Source organism: Mesocricetus auratus, unplaced genomic scaffold (genome assembly GCF_017639785.1).
Source record: "Mesocricetus auratus isolate SY011 unplaced genomic scaffold, BCM_Maur_2.0 Super-Scaffold_100013, whole genome shotgun sequence".
Classification (NCBI taxonomy): domain Eukaryota; kingdom Metazoa; phylum Chordata; class Mammalia; order Rodentia; family Cricetidae; genus Mesocricetus; species Mesocricetus auratus.
Window position 1 is genome coordinate 40,383,372 of NW_024429196.1, and position 16,878 is coordinate 40,400,249.

The following is a 16,878-nucleotide window of genomic DNA, read 5'->3' on the forward strand; positions in this document are numbered from 1 at the left end:
GCTATGCACAGAAAGATGTTCTGCATCATCAGCCATTGGGAAAACCCAATTGAAGTCATGATGTGATACCAATTCCCTACTGTTAGAAGTGGTAAGATTAAGAAGACCAAGGACTAAACAAATGGAAAACAAAATTGGAAGGAGTCATATGACACCCTTCATGCCTTACCAGAAATGGGACTTTGTGTTGACAGAGCAGCAGGAACAGTGCCATGTGCAGCCTAGCTCAGCCAGCACTGGGCAGGGAAACAAAACCAGCCATTGACTCTTTCAATCTTTGAACCTAGTTAGAACTTATATGGGAAATAAAAAGCAATTTCAGACCAGTAAAAATCATAATTCACTCAAATATTTAACCCAGAAAAAACTTGTAGTGGTCTATATTTTGATTTAAATCAGGGTCTGGCTTCCTGACTTTAGGGTGATATGGTATTACTAGGCTGTAGCAGATGTCTTCTATGTGAAACCTAAATGTTTCAGTCATCTACATAGACATATATGTGATGGTTTAGTCTCATAACAAGGTGTTGGAGTAAGTAGTCAAGAAAAGCTATTCCAGGAATCATCATCAATGGACCATATCTAAAGAACCTTGCAGTCTCATGGAGTTTAGTCATGCCCAGTTTGAATAAATGAATAAATGAATACTACACACTTACAAAAATCCTAAGTACAATTGTTTCACTTTGGAAATACTTGTAATTTATTTAAAGAAATACATTTCCTGTACAATAAAGATGGCAAAATATGCTGAAGAAACTGATGAATTAAGTGACATCAAAAGTAAAGTGACACATGGCTGCATACAGCAACACAAAAGAACACGTCAAAAATAGGAGCATCCACAGTACATAACTTGGATCCAGCCTTTCTTGCTGTATGTCTGAGAAAAAATATTCTATTTCTTGGAGTGTTAATTTCATCATCTGTAAAATGGAAGTGCAGAGGTTCTTTATGGAGTTGTTGAGTTAACTCTGGCAAACATTAAGTAGTAAAATATATTATCTTTTATTGTTATACCTTCATCATAGGAAAGATATGTTGACAGATTTCCAAAACCCCAGCCATAGGAAAATTAGCATATCTTGTACAAATTTCACACATTGTACTTTGCATTTAGACCACCAAATTTATGTCATGAAAACTGTTGAAGCACTCAGGTTTCCTCTAAGGGTATACATGAATCATTACTTGCCCAAGCCAATTGGGCTAGCTGTCAAATGAAAGGATGCACTTTCATGTAGCATTTTTCACAGAACTTTGCTTAGGTGCCAACAGACCTGGATTCTTAGCCTGACATGACCACTATTTGGTTGGTTAACTATGTAATAGTTAGTTCACTTATGTAGAACATTAACTAATGCCTACAAATGGTCGATTTGGCCATAGTCCTCTCTTGTGTCTTTCTAATGTCCATATTTTATGATATCCACCACACTCTATCATGGCATTTGTGTGATTATCCCACCAGCTCAAATATTATCATTCTAGCTCAGCCAAACAAATCAACCAAGAAAGAGTGGTCACTGTCCATCCAGATTCTGTCTGTGTCTCCCTCTGCAAGCAAACAGAAGAAACATAACATATTGAGTCTGCAGATGAATGACACCCAGGGGGCTGTCTGAACAAGGGTCCTCCAGGTGCTCTGCTGATGAGTCCTTTGTACTGGTAATGCTTTGAGTATGACAATGTCTTTACTTTTGTTTCTGGCAAGAATTAATATATTACTTATGATATTTAATAAGAAACATCTGTTCCCAATGAGGATGGAGCCCAGTTGCCCATTAATTCTGGTTGGCTTTTTCTTGCCGTGGTGAATGGAAGCAGACAGAGGAGGTGATCCACGTGATATGTTGCAAGACCAAAGTTGTCTGCAGACAGAAGAGCTGAGAACAATTGCTCTGTATAATTCAATATGCATGGGGCAATGATATGATGTTTAAAATTAGAAGAGCATTTGTTCAGTATAGTTAAAAGCTAACAAACCCTAATAATATGGCCATGAAGTTCCAGATTCTAGGAACTGACTGTACAAAGCAGATGATAAAACAAATGAGTCAATCGCTATTGAACAGCTACTATGAACAAGGTAATTGGACAATCATCAGGCAGCAGCATTTATTAGGTACTAACTTGTGTCAGGAACCCATTGAAAATAAAAAAAAATCTATGGTAATCTTCAAATATCATAAACACACTTCTGATATTCAAGTGTGTCTGTGTTTAATAGCCTCTGTATACACACACACATATATGTGTGTGTGTGTGAGAGAGAGAGAGAGACAGAGAGAGATGGAGAGAGAGAAAGAGAGAGGGGGAAGGATGGAGGGAGGGATGGAGGGAGGGAGGGAATTTATTCAGTTATTCATTTATTTGCTTTCTTCTATAAAACCTTTACCTTAAGGAACGTTATACTCCTGTTAGACAAAACAATATGAAAATTTAGAATTGTTCCTTAACTGTTTATACATTATATAGTATACAAAAGCCACTAAGTGAAATTAGATTATTATTGTGAGCAGCATCTGTATCATTGTTCCACTGATGAAGAATCCCATGATTTGCTTTGACCTTCCAAGAGTATAGGACACTTTGCTGAACCTTGACTTTGGGGATAGCCACATGACTTGCCTTGACTACTAAGACGTGTTACTGAAATGTGTTTGTATAGTTGGGCTTGCTGTCTTGTGCTACTGCTGTTGTCACAGGAAGGGCCTTGTTGGCTGTTCTGTCCCTTTGCTCTGATTCCCCCAGAAGGGATATGATCAGAGTCCATCCTCTGGTAAGGAAAAGTGCAGCTGTATCAACAGTTTGTCTCTGAGAGATCCAGCTTCACATGAATGACAGCAAAGAACCCTTATGCAAGATCATTACATTAGGGAATGATTTAGTTTAAGGCAATACTCTTTAAAATCGCAATGAGAGAGATTTAAACAATGTGGCCTAGACTTGTACTCTGCTTCATATATATAAAATCAGCTTACTAAATTAGAGCAGATGTGTGCATGCTAATGGCTGTTACCCTAATGGAAAGGATGGCTCCAGAGCACATTACTACCTGACAAGTGGCTCTTGTCTTAAGAAATTAGAAGGGAGCCCTTTTGATTTGCCTTTCCCCGATGGCTAGAGATGTTGAACAATTCTTTTTTGGGGGCATTATTAATTTTTATTTATATTACAAACAAGCTTGTTTTACATGTCAATCCCTGTTCTCTCTCTCCCTACCCTCCTCTCCTACCTCCCAATGACCCTCTACCCCATTCCCTTTCTGCTCCCCAGGGATGGTGAGGCATTCCATGGGGGATCTTCAAAGTCTGTCACATCATTTGGAGCAGGGCCTAGGCACTCCCTGTGTGTCTAGGCTAAGAGAATATTCCCCTATGTGGAGTGGGCTCCCAGTGTCCTTTCCTGTACTAGAGATCAACACTGATCCACTACTAAGAGGCCCCATAGATTAACCAGACCTCAAAACTGACATCCACATTCTAGCGGTCTGGGACAATCCTATGTTGGTTTCCCAGTTATCAGTCTGGAGTCCATGAGCTCCCGCTTGTTCAGGTCAGCTGTTTCTGTGGGTTTCTCCAGCCTGGTCTTGACTCCTTTGCTCATCACTCCTTCCTCTCTGCAACTGGATTCCAGAGTTCAGCTCAGTGTTTAGCTGTGGCTGTCTGCTTCTGCTTGCATCAGCTACTAGATGAAGGCTCATGTTTGCTTTTTTGTGACTGGGTTACCTCACTCAGGATGGTTTCTTCTAGTTCCATCCCTTTGCCTGCAAATTTCAAGATTCCATTTTGTTTTTTGTTTTTTGTTTTCGGCTGAGTAGTATTCCATTTTTCAGTTGAGGGGCATATAGGTTGCTTCCAGGTTCTGGCTATTACAAATAATGCTGCTATGAACATGGTTGAACAGAAGTCCTTGCTTTATGAACATGCACCTTTGGATATATACCTAAGAGTGGAATTGCTGCATTTTGTGGTAGCTTGATTTCCAATTTTGCTAAGGAACCACTAGACTGATATCCAAAGTGGATGTATAAGTTTGTACTCCCACCAGCAGTGGAGGAGTGTTCCCCTTTTTTCTACATCCTCTACACATGCTCATTGGTGTTTTTGATTTCAGTTATTTTGTCAGGAGTAAGATGTATCTCAGAAGAGTTGTTTTGATTTGCATTTCTCTGATGGCTAATGATGTTGAGCACTTTCTTATGTGTCTTTCAGCCATTTTGGATTCCTCTATTGTGAATTCTCTATTTTGTTCTGTATCCCACTTTTTAATTGGTCCTTTGGTGTTTTGAAGACTTGCTTCTTGTGTTCTTTGTAAATTTTCAGAAATCAGCCCTCTGTCAAATGTGGGGTTGGTGAAGATCTTTTTCATTTCTGTGGGCTGCTTTTTTGTCTTCTGGACTGTGTCCTTTGCTTTACAGAAGCTTCTCAGTTTGAGGAGCTACCATTTATTAATTGTTGATCTCAGTGTTTGTGCTACTGGTATTATGTTCAGGAAGCAGCCTCCTGTACCAATTAGTTCAAGGGTACCACTAACTTTCTCTTCTAAGAGATTCAGTGTGGCTGGACTTATGTTGAGGTATTTGATCCATTTGGACTTAAGTTTTATGCATTGTGATAGATATGAATCTATCTGCCGTCTTCTACATGCCGGCATCAAGTTATGCCAGCACCATTTGTTGAAGATGCTATCTTTTTTCCACTGCATAATTTTATCTTCTTCGTCAAAAATCAGATGTTCATAGTATGGAAAAACAAAAAACCTAGGATAGCCAAAGCAACCCTGTACAATAATGGAATGCCTCCAGAAGTTCCTTTATTATATAGGATTGTTTTAGATATCCTGGATTTTTTGTTTTTCCATATGAAGTTGAGCAATATTTTTTGAAAATATGTGAAGAATTGAGTTGGAATTTTGATGGGGATTGCATTGAATCTATAGATTTCTTTTGGTAAGATTTTCATTTTTTTACTATGTTAATCCTACTGATCCATGAGCATTGGAGATCTCTCCATTTTGTAATACCTTTGCCTCCTAGCAATAGCGGAATCAGATTGGTAACTATTATAATTGTCATTAGAGAGCATTCATCCAGTAACTGATGGAAGCAGATACAAAGATCCAAAACCAAGCTTTGGGACAAGCTCCTAGAGTCCTATTAAAGAGAAAGAGGAAGGACTGTACAAACTGGAGGATCAAGGTCATGATCTGCGAACTTACAGTGACAGCTTACCTGAACTCATAGGAGTTCGCCATCTGTGGACCGACAACAAGGGGGCTTGCATGGTATGGAACAATTGTGTAGCTTGTTCTGTTTGTGGAGCTCCTACCAGTGGAACCAGAACCTGTCCCTGATACTCCATCTGGCTTTTAGGAACTCAATCACCAAGCTGGTTTGCCTCACCCAATTTTGATGCAGGGGGAGGAGCTTGGTCCTACCTCAACTTGATGGGCCATGCTTTGTTGACTCCAATAGGAGACCTGCCCCGTTCTGAATGGAAACTGAGGAAGAGTAGATGGGAAAGTTGGTGGGTAGAAGGGAGGTGGAGGAGGAAATGGGAGGATGGGGGGAAGGAGAGGGGAAATTGTGATCTATATGAAAAATAAATGAAAAAAATGGAAATCAGAAAGTATGTGCTAGGAAGAAAGTCCCAAAAAATGTATCAGAGAGCCACAAATTTTCATAGTCCATCTCAATTCAGTTAGAAGTAGAGAGAACTGCCTCACGATTTCCAATCTCTGAGCAACTACATTTTAGCAGGAGGTGAATACACAAAAAGCAATACCTTGGGATGATTATCCACACTGCATCCAAGTTTCAATTCATTAAATCTCATCCTATTATTCTGGTTCATCTCCATGCCTGAAGTGTATTGAAGGAGACCACAATGTAGGAGAAGATACCTCATGGCTCACATGTGTTTCCAGAAATTTAGTGTTAAAAAGACCTTTGTACATCATGTGAGGACAGCCTTTTAAGGCATGGGAAACACAGATTTCCTGAATGGAAGCCATACCTTGCATTGTAACATTAAACTTTTGGTTTCCTTAGACATTACAAGGAACTTTATCATATTTGGCACTTGGAATTGATGACAAATAGTCTGGCAGAGTAAACAGAAGAGGGCATAATGATTGGATATTGATTTAATGTTGTTTAATTCATACTGTTATAGAACTTACACATAGATCACTGGATTTAAAGCATTACTATCTATTGACTATAAACAAACGCTTTTGAAATATTTTAAGTATTTTATTCTTGTTAATAAAAATTAAAGAAGAATATAATCATCAATGCCACATGGCTTATAGAGTAATTGGTGATATCAGCTACTTACCCTGATATCCAGTCTCTAATTTATGTTTCTTCTTTCTACAAGGACCTTCTACAACCAAGAGCCGTGCATAAAAACAGCATCCACGTCCTAAAGCATAAAAGGAAGCCACCAAAAAAGCAAATTTCTGTAGATATGGAAAGATTAGGAAATCATTACATCTTCACAGATTAGGAAATAATAATTACATCTTCACTTGTATTCAGTATGTACTGAAGAAAATAACATCCCTGGCTGGCTACAAAACTTACCATACTTTATAGTGAAAGTGAGAGATAGAGGATTTTCTTTTGATGAATCCATCCAAGATTCACATCATCCTTTCGAAGCCTGGTTGGCTTTTGAAGGTACATGGAAAAGGGCTTATCTATTGTCATTATTAAATATAATCACATACAAGGGGATAAGAAGCAAATTCATACCAACTGTCAAGAGAATGATTCTTAAGGCCTCAGAAGGTACTGTATAACTTCCATGATCCATCCTTGGCTTTCTTCAAGTGTAGCTGTCTTAAGCTGTTTATGACCATGTTAGAGAGCTATACTTTAAACTGTGGAACTGGTGCAAGAAAAATCCTCATTCCCAAAAGAGTAAGCCTAAGAGGTAATCTGCCACATGGAATATCTTCAAAGCTTTAGCATTTGTAAGGTGGTCATGGGACTTTTGAACAAGACTTTCATCTAATTTGAACTGGAGTTAGTTTGGATAGCAGTTTTTCATAGAAATTATAACTGGTCAGTTTGGTGATGCCATTCCTTCTTACAGTGAGACACAGGACTCAATAGTTACACTTTTATTTCTAAAATCATCATATTCCTATGAACAATTTACTATTTGGATCATCAAGAGACTTGGTAGTATTATATTCTTTCTCTAAGAAGCAAAGGCTAGTGGATACCAAAACTGATAGAAGGGATGAGGGAAGGAGAAGGAAGAGGATGGATGCCTGTAAGGATGAAAGAAAGAAAAACGTGGATACCTAGTAATTATAGTGTGCTAAGCACCTGAACCTATATTTACCCTAAGGCAAGGAGCCAGCTCAAATCAGGGGGGTTTACTTCACCTCATAAGCACTGACCCCACTTTAACTGTAGCTTTCATGACTATTCGGAAACACAAATAGATGACTGGAAGTTACTTTACATAAATGAATCATGGGATTGTTTGAGGAACTGTAAGGGTAGGTGAAGGATGGGTCCCAATAGAACTGCTATTTATACTGTGCAGCAGTGGCCTCAATAAATAGATAAAACATAGTTGTAGAACAAAGTAAAACTGACGAAAATCATTTTAGTTCAGAAAACCTCTCAAAATAAGTAAGACACAGACGTTTTTAGTCTAAAATTGAAACAAACAAAATACCAGAATTCTAAAGTGGGGAAAAAAGAAATGATTTAGCTAAGTTTCAAATTAAATACTAGTCCCAGAAAGGCAGGAGACATGGGGGGTTACACACAGAGAGGGAAAGAGAACAACGGGGACAGTCAGGGAAGAGGACACACATACAGAGTGGGAGAGAGGAAGGATACATATGAAGAGAGAGAAGGGAGACAGGGGAAGGGGCCTCTGATATAACAATTTTATTATGTTAAATGATCTTTTTATATAAATTAGTTTTCTCTTATAGCTGAAGCTTGCTAAACCTTTAAAGATAATAAAATATACATTTATTGTCCATGTAGTATACTCAATATTCCTAAGTTGAAACTCCAGATCAGAGCAAGGAATTTGGAACACAAACATAGAATTGCAGCATGGCAGTGTGCAGAGCGCACCAGCAGAATGCACAGAAACCAAGCACAGTTGGCACTTCATAATTACAAGAGGCACAGCATTTGGGCAGAGGGCCAGCTTCTTTAATGCATATGACTCAATATGGAATGTTTTTGTTCCTCATGTGTAACTACTGCTGCTGACAACTGTCCAGGTGCTGTCATGTACACTGAACTTACACAAGCTGGTGACAAATTTTCCTGAGCATGATTCAGGTACGGTCAACATGGCCAAGATTTGGATGTGTATGCAAATACACATACAAATGCGTACTTAATTTTATGAAGACACATATGCACATGACTATCACAACAAATACATTTGTATATTATATAATAGTATATAAATATATTTTGTATATAACATTTATAAACACTGTATTTGTTAGGATTAACTTTCATGCACCATTCAAGACTTAATCAAAAGCTAATTTAAAATCAGAAGAAACTAGGCAATTGACTAAAGAACTAAATGATCATTTGTCTTTCACTTCTTCCTGTCATTCCTCATGAGTTCTAGTTTTCTGTAAAGGCTAGCATAATGGATGTTAATGCTAGAATTTCTTGCCTGTTCAGTTCCAATCTTATCTGCTATAAAGACAGAAGGAATTCATGTAAAAAAATATGGTGATTTTTGTTTAGTAATCAAAATAGGTATTTTGGAGTCGGTTCAGTAATTCCTAGACCATCAGTTTTCATTAAATCAGTGCATGAATATTGTGTTCTAGAATATTCCTGAGTCCACTGTCATTCTGCTCAGCCAAGATCAATCAAGATCAATTGACTCACAAGATATACCTGCATCTATTATTTCTATGTCACTATGCTGTCCGTTAGATTCCCAAAATGTTTTTCAACTGTCTGAGAATCTGTACCCTTTAACTATCATTTACCTGCTTCTCCTTCCTTAGCTCCTGAGAACTACAATTCTAATGCTTTCTCTCTCTCTCTCTCTCTCTCTCTCTCTCTCTCTCTCTCTCTCTCTCTCTCTCTCTCTCTCTCTCTGTGTGTGTGTGTGTGTGTGTGTGTATTCCTGCATGAACTTGTGCATGAGAGAGCATGTCCATGTGCCACACATACACATGTTCCTGAAGATGCTATGTTTATGTGTGTAGTTTGGAGTTCAGCACTGGCTGTCATTATTCCTTTCCACAATGTTTCAAGTCAGGATTCTTTGAACTTTGCCACTGTGCACTCTAGGCTAGCTGACTCCATACATTTGTGCATTCTCTTGTCTCCTCTCTCATCTCATCATAGAAGTACTGGGATCACAAATGCTATTGGACCTCAATTTACATGGGCTCCGGGGATATAAATTCAGGTCCCAACATTTGCAATGTAAGGACTTTTCTTCTGAGCTATCTCCTCATCCAGCTGACATTTTGGTTGTTTTCTTGTTGTTTGTTTGATTGGTTTTGGTTTCACATAATTGAAATTTCACAGTATTTGCTATTATTGGACTTAGCATCACATTCTCAACATTTACACCAGTTGGTGCAGTTGAGAGGGTTCCCTTTTTCTGTTCCATTATGTGTGAGTATATATCTGTGCATCAGTTTCATTAGTCCTTGTCTGTTGATAGACACAGGTTATTTTGTGATTTGCTTACTGGTGACAAAGCTGAAATGCATAATACACATGGATTTGCCAGTCTCTCCACTACTGGGTCTTCTTTCTTTGTGTGTAAATCCAAGAGGCTTGCTAGATTATATGGTATCTTAATTGCTAAGTTTCTTGGGGACTTTTGTATTGTTTGTTCATAAATGCTTTATCAATTTACATGCCTAATAATAGTGTACTAGCATTTACCATCATGGTGGTTTGAATGGAATTACCTACATAGACTCATGCATATGAATAAGTGGCACTATTAGGAGACATGGTCTTATTGGAGTAACTGTGGCTTTGTTGGAGGAAGTATCACTAGAAGCTGTGCTTGGAGGTCTCAGAAGCTCAAGCCAGTTCTCTTCCTGCTGCCTGGGGATGAAAATGTAGAACTCCAACACCATGCCTGCCTGTACACTGCCATGTCCCCCATGATGGTAATGGACTGAACCTCTGAACTGTAAGCTAGCCAATTAAATAGTTTCCTCTATAAGAATTGCTGTCATCATGGTGTCTCTTTACAGCAATAAAACCCTAAGATATTCATCTTCTCTATTCTTCCCAAACTTTAAATAAAAATATTTTTGAGAATTTTATATATGAGCACTGTATTTATACAATTTCTATCTCCCTCTCTCAGTTCCTACTTCCCCTATGCCAACCCCACTAGCTTACAAATTACTGACCTCCTCTGAATTAGTATTGTTTTATTTATGTATCCACACACGTGCACCCATGTGTTTGTATGTTTAGAGCTGTGCACTGGGGATTGGGCAACCTATCAGTGTCCTTGATCTGGAGAAGACTGATTTTCCTTCACTTAGCAGCTATTAATTACCTGTAACTCTTCATCCAGTGGTGGGATCTTGGTGTAAAAGGCATACTAACAGTTGTACTTTTAATTTTCACTTACTTCCCTTAATAAAGTTCAACAATTTTAGTTGTACATTTTCCAGGTGTGTGTGTGTATCCAAGTTCTATCCTGCATAATAGGTTGCTTTTCCTTTCTTCCTTTCTGTATAAAATATGTTTTATAGCTCAGTGTACTTCATTTATTTATTTTTGGTATCTTTGCATGTGTTTTTATTGAGTGTGTGTGTGTGTGTGTGTGTGTGTGTGTGTATCTACCAAAGCCAGAGTCAAGAATTCTGCCATGTGTCTTTCAAAATGTTGTATCTTCAAATTACATTTAAGCATATAATACATTCTGAATCGAGAATCTCTTCTTTCTCTATAAAGTTCTTGGGTGCTCTTATGAGCACAAACATCACACACACACACACACACACAAACACACAAACACACACGTTATATTTGGATAAAAGAACATTATTTTCTCTTATCCCCTTTCCCTCACAACAAACGACCTTTCTTCTTCCTAAACTACCCTCCTACTTTTATGTCTTTAAAAAAGTTTCCCACTTCTTTTAAGTACTGTTGCTTATAATAATGTGGGTGGGATGTATATCATCGTAATCAGGAGCTGTTTACAAGGGCTATACTACTAAGGAATGTGACATCCCTGCCCCTGCCCCACCAACCATTAACTCCTTATAGTTTCTCAGGAAGGACTGGACCCTTATGAGTTGTTCCCCTGTGCTGGAATGATGAAAAGGTTAAGTGAAGACGGAAGAAACAACATGGAAGAGGGGGAGGGCTAACTAAAATGAGGATAGTGCCACAGGGAATTTTGGATTTTGTCTTTCTACTTCTGAGAAAATATTATAGGAACTTTTACAGGACTACCTTGGTCTACATGGATTTAGATAATATGGATACTGTAAACAATATTAATGCTTCTGATCTATGAAGACACATGACAAATGACTTATCAGTCTGTAGATCAGTCACCTCTTTAGTCATTTTACTCTTAAATATTTTATTATATTGATACAATTGTAAACAATGTCAGTATATATTTTCTGTGTGTATATATATTTTACTATATATATTTATATCATGTATAGAGAGAATGAAATCCTAAGTGAATATGTATTATTGTCATGGGTAAATTATGTCAAGGACCCCAATACTCAGCCCCACAGACATGATAAGCCTTCTGTGAGTGAGGCTCACAAGTACAGCAAAGTCTGACTGTCTGAGTGTGAAAGTTAATTGTGTGTATAGAAAATGTCCACCACAGCTTTCTCCCTTCTGGATGTTTATGGGCTGAAAACTTCCCCTAGAAAGTCTACTTCTACTGAGATTAGCTATATGCAATAACCCTGCCCCCTTGTTTATATGTATGAAATAACCTGGTCCTCCTGTTCAACTGTATATAATAAATATGCTGAACTTTGGAGCACTGCAGCTTTTCTATCAGATATCACAGATCATCTAGTTCTTGTTTTTCTGTGTCTGTGATTTCTTTATTCCCTTGCTGCCTCAGTTAGACCAATCCCAGGAGCAATACAGAGCAAAGCAATCTAATATACATGTTTTTTATATTAACCCATATGTATATATATATATGTGTGTGTGTGTGTGTGTGTAATAATATTTAGATTTAGCACAATACTGACATACTATATTTTAAATCACTAGTAACTGAGACTACCAAAAGTCATCATCTTATATGTTGTATTTCTTTGTCTATTACTGAGTTTGTTTAAAAATGCAATATTTTTAAAAAATTGTTAAGGTAACCTGGCACACAGGTGCTTGGCTTTTGTCCTACTTTCTATTTTAATATTATATATTCTCCTGAAAATCATTTTACATGAATAAGTTTGTGCACACAGTATTTAATGTTCAATGAAAATTATGTTTATACTATTTTCTACATCTTCACTTTAGAAATCTCTTGCTTTGTTCTGCAGTCATTCAGGTATCCTCTTACAATGTTTTCAAAATTCACATTTTATATATAATTTATTAGTTCTCTAAGGAGTTCACCTTAATTTTGTTTCTGTAAAGGTTAATCTTGGTTGTCAACTTGACTGGCACTAGAATCAACTAAAACCTAACCAGCTGGGCACACCTGTGAGGGATTTTACTTTTGGTTGTGGGCTTAGCCCTTTAATGCTGAACTCCAGTCATGTGAGGGATTTTATTGACTGGATTATATGAGGTGAGAAGACCCAGCCTAAATATGGTAGAAGGAAGCTTTTCCTTTTTCATTCTCATTTTGCTGCAATGTTCATATATCCTACTTCTTGGCCATTCCTTCGCTGGGATTAGAAGGTATTTCTTCCATATTCCACCTCTCTTCAAATCCTCTGGAACTCCAGCCCCAGACTGGATGGCTGAGAATCGAGTCTCGGGAACTGAACAACTACAGAATTCTTTGTCTTTCTATTGGAGATGGCCTTTGTTGGACTACACAGACCATAGCCCATATGCCATTCTAATAAATAAATCATACACACACACACACACACACACACACACACACACACACACACACACACCACCACCATCACCACCACCACCACCACCACCACCACTACCACTTTTGTTCCTCTAGAGGACTCTGACTAACACAGATAGTATTAAAGACTACACTTTAAGATTTTCCTTTAATTTTTCTCTACCAAGCATGTTATCTAACTCTTTCTCATTAAATTTAGTTGATCTTCCATATTGAGTTTTTATTTCTCCTGGGAATATATTAGAGAGTTCTACATTCTCTGTTACTTTGCCTGTCATACTTTCCCACTTCGTAGTTCAGTAACACGTTTGTGCAGTGATTAGCTGCAAACACAATCCCCATTTCCTTATTTAAAAGTTTTCAGGGGCAGCCTTCTCATTTACTTATTCTTCCAGATAAATTTGAAAATTACCACATTAATTCAAAAAAGTAGACCTGTGACTCAGATTGGATTAAACCCAAACATTAAACATAGATTAAAGCCAGACATTAATTTTAGAAAAACATTTGGAATATTTGTGATTTATAAACAAACATCATGTATACCTCTTGATAATATTCTACCTTTTTGTACATTTAAGTTCATATTTCTTGTTAGGATTTTTCTTTTTTTGTTATTTTTTATTATTTATTTTTAAATTTAAATTAGAAACAAGGTTGCTTCACAAGTCAGTTCCAGGGCCCTCTCCATTTCCTTCCCCTCCTCCCGTACCCTCCCCCCAAGCCCCCCATTATCCCCTCATTTCCCATAATGTCCACTCAGTTATTGTTGGTTTCCAAAAGACATGTCTTTTAATTTTTTTTAAATATGGATTTATTCATTCACTCATTACAATTTTAAGAACAGTGTAGTGATGTTTAGAATTTGGGGCACATTAATAAAAATGTTACCTTCTTTTTCCCCCTCACATTTGAGGTCTTGATGTCCAGAGTTAAGAAAAGAAATGTTAACTAACAATCTTTTCTCATTCATTCCTTTTGAAAGGAATCATTTAGGCAATTCTGTGAGAATGTGCTGTCAACTACCTTGTCACCTCTGCTAGGTGTTGCACTAACCTCTGATACTGACATTTGCTGTTGTTTTCCTAATCTTAAGTTTGCAATGACTGTTCAATTGATTTTTATATCTTTAAGCATCTTGAGCTCACCAGTGTCTTTTTCTAATTGATCCTTTCATTGTACATTTTGTGCACTGTACTCAGAGATGTCCTAAGAGTCCTTTTATTAACACCATTGGTTTATGAAGGTGAATTTTCTTTTACAAACCGTAATAAAGTTTGCATGTACGTTTATGTAATTTTCTTCTTCCTTTTCTGCCAGTTCTGTCAGCATTTGTTTTTATTTTATTTTATAAAATAATCTGTTTTCTAGAAATCATTAATTTTACTCCTTGACATATTGATTAAAAAGTTGTGGGATATTTCATGGAAATATGGAAATAATTCTATAATAACTAACTCTTGTTTCTTTATTGTTTGAATGGATATTCCAAGTCTATTTTCTAGTTTTCTAATGATTTCAATCAATAGACTTAAACTAATGATTTTTTTTTAAAATATGTATCTTTCCTACTGAGTATCAAATATCTAAGCAGAGTTAGGCATCATTCTACTATTAAGTATTATGGGTTTTTTTCTTTTTTAAAGTTTTAATTTAAATTAAAAACAAGTTTGCTTCACATGTCAATCCCAGGTCCTTCTCCCTCCCCTCTTCTCCAACCCCCCTTCAAACTTCCCCCAACCCCTCACTCAATCCCCACTCCACTCTCCAAGGAGGGTGAGGCCCTTTATGGGGGATCTCGAACGTCTGTCATATGATCCGGGGCAGGGCCTAGTCCCTCACCCATGTGTCCAGGTGGAGACAGCATTCCTCCAAGTGGAATGGGCTCCCAAAGTTCATCTGGATGACAGGACTAAATGCTGAGGCCTCCTCACTGCCACCCATGTTCAAGGGGTCTGGATCAGTCCCATGCTGGCCTCTCAGCTATCAGTCCGGGGTCTATGAGCTCTGCTTTGTTCAGGTCAGCTGTTTCTGTGGGTTTCACCCACCAAGTCTTAACCCCTTTGTTCATCACTCCTCCCTCTCTGCAGCCGGGTTCCCGGAATTCAGTTCAATATTTAGCTGTGGGTATCTGCCTCTGCTTCCTTCGGCCACTGGATGAAGGCTCTAGGATGGCATACAAGGAAGTTGTCAATCACATTATCAGGGAAGGGCATTTAAGGTAGCCTCTCCACTATTGGTTAGATTGCCAGCTGGTGTCATCTTTGTAAGCCTCTGGACGTCTCACTAGTGCAATATCTCTCTTCAAACCTATAATGGCTCCTTCTATTATAGTATCTCTCATCTTTCTTTCCTCTATTCTTCCCCCGACTCAACTTTCCTGCTCTCCCATATCCTCCTCTCCTCTCCTCTTGAAGCCCTCTCTTTCTCCCAGCTTCCTCACCTCCACACACCCCCCCCCGTGTGCTCCCAATTCCCTCAGAAGATTAAGTATTATGTTTTGACTATCTCCTTCCCTCATGTTTTCCTCCCCTCCTCCCCTCTCCTCCATTTCTGCCTTCCCTTTCTCCCCACATGCCCCACCCTCCACTCCCAAGTTTCTCTGGAGATTTTGCCTATTTCTCACTCCCAGTGGAATCCATGTGTGTCTCTCTGAGGGTTCTCCTTGTTACCTAGCTTCTCTGGGGTCGTGATAGGCTGGTTATTCTTTGTTTTATGTCTAAAATCCACTTATGAGTGAGTACACATTGTGTTTGCCTTTGTTCATCTGGGTTACCTCACCTTCAAGTTGTTTTTTTTTCCTAGTTCCATCCATTTGCGTGCATGTTTCATGATGTCATTGATTTTTACCACTGAGTAGTACTCCATTGTGTAAATGTATCACATTTTCTTTATCCATTCTTTGGTTGCAGAGCATCCAGGGTGTTTCCACATTCTGACTATTATGAATAATACTGTTATTAACACAGTTGAGCTAATTTCCTTGTGGTATGAGAGTGCATCCTTTGTGCATATGCCCAAGAGTGGTATTGCTGGGTCTTGAGGAAGATTAATTGTAATCCCAATTTTCTGAGAAACCACTGTTCTGAAGGACAGAAGGAGAGCAAGGAAAGAGATATCTTGATTGAGGAAGTCATTATGGAACTGGCGAGAAACCTGGCACTAAGGAAATTCCCAGGAATCTACGAGGATGACCCCAGCTAAGACTAAGCATTAGTGTAGAGGTTACCTGAACTGTGCTTCCCCTGTAAACAGATTGAAGACTGCCTGAATTATCAATATAGAACCTTCATCCAGCGACTGATGGAAACAGATGCAGAGATCCACATCTAAGCACTGGCCTAAACTCCCAGATTCCAGTCTAAGAGAGGGAGGAAAAATAAACAAGCAAAGAGGTCAGGACCATTTTGGGGAACCCACCAAAACAGCTGACCTGACCTAATGGGAGCTCACTGACTGTGGACTGACAGCAGAGTAACCTGCATAGGACCAAAGTAGGCCTTCTGAATGTGGGTGACAGTTGTGTGGCTTCAGCAGTCTGTGTGACCACTGGCAGTAAGATTATGATTTATTCCTAATGCTTGGGATGGCCTTTTGGAGCCAATTCTCTTTGGAGGGATACCTTGCTCAGCCTAGATATAGGGGGGGAGGGCCTTTGTCCTGCTTCACAGGTTTTGTTGACTCCCCATGGGAAGTCTTACCCTCTCCAAGGAGTGGACTGGGGTGGGGGTGGGGGTGGAAGTTACGAAGAGCAGAAGTGGATTGGTATGTAACATGGGAAAAGATTGTT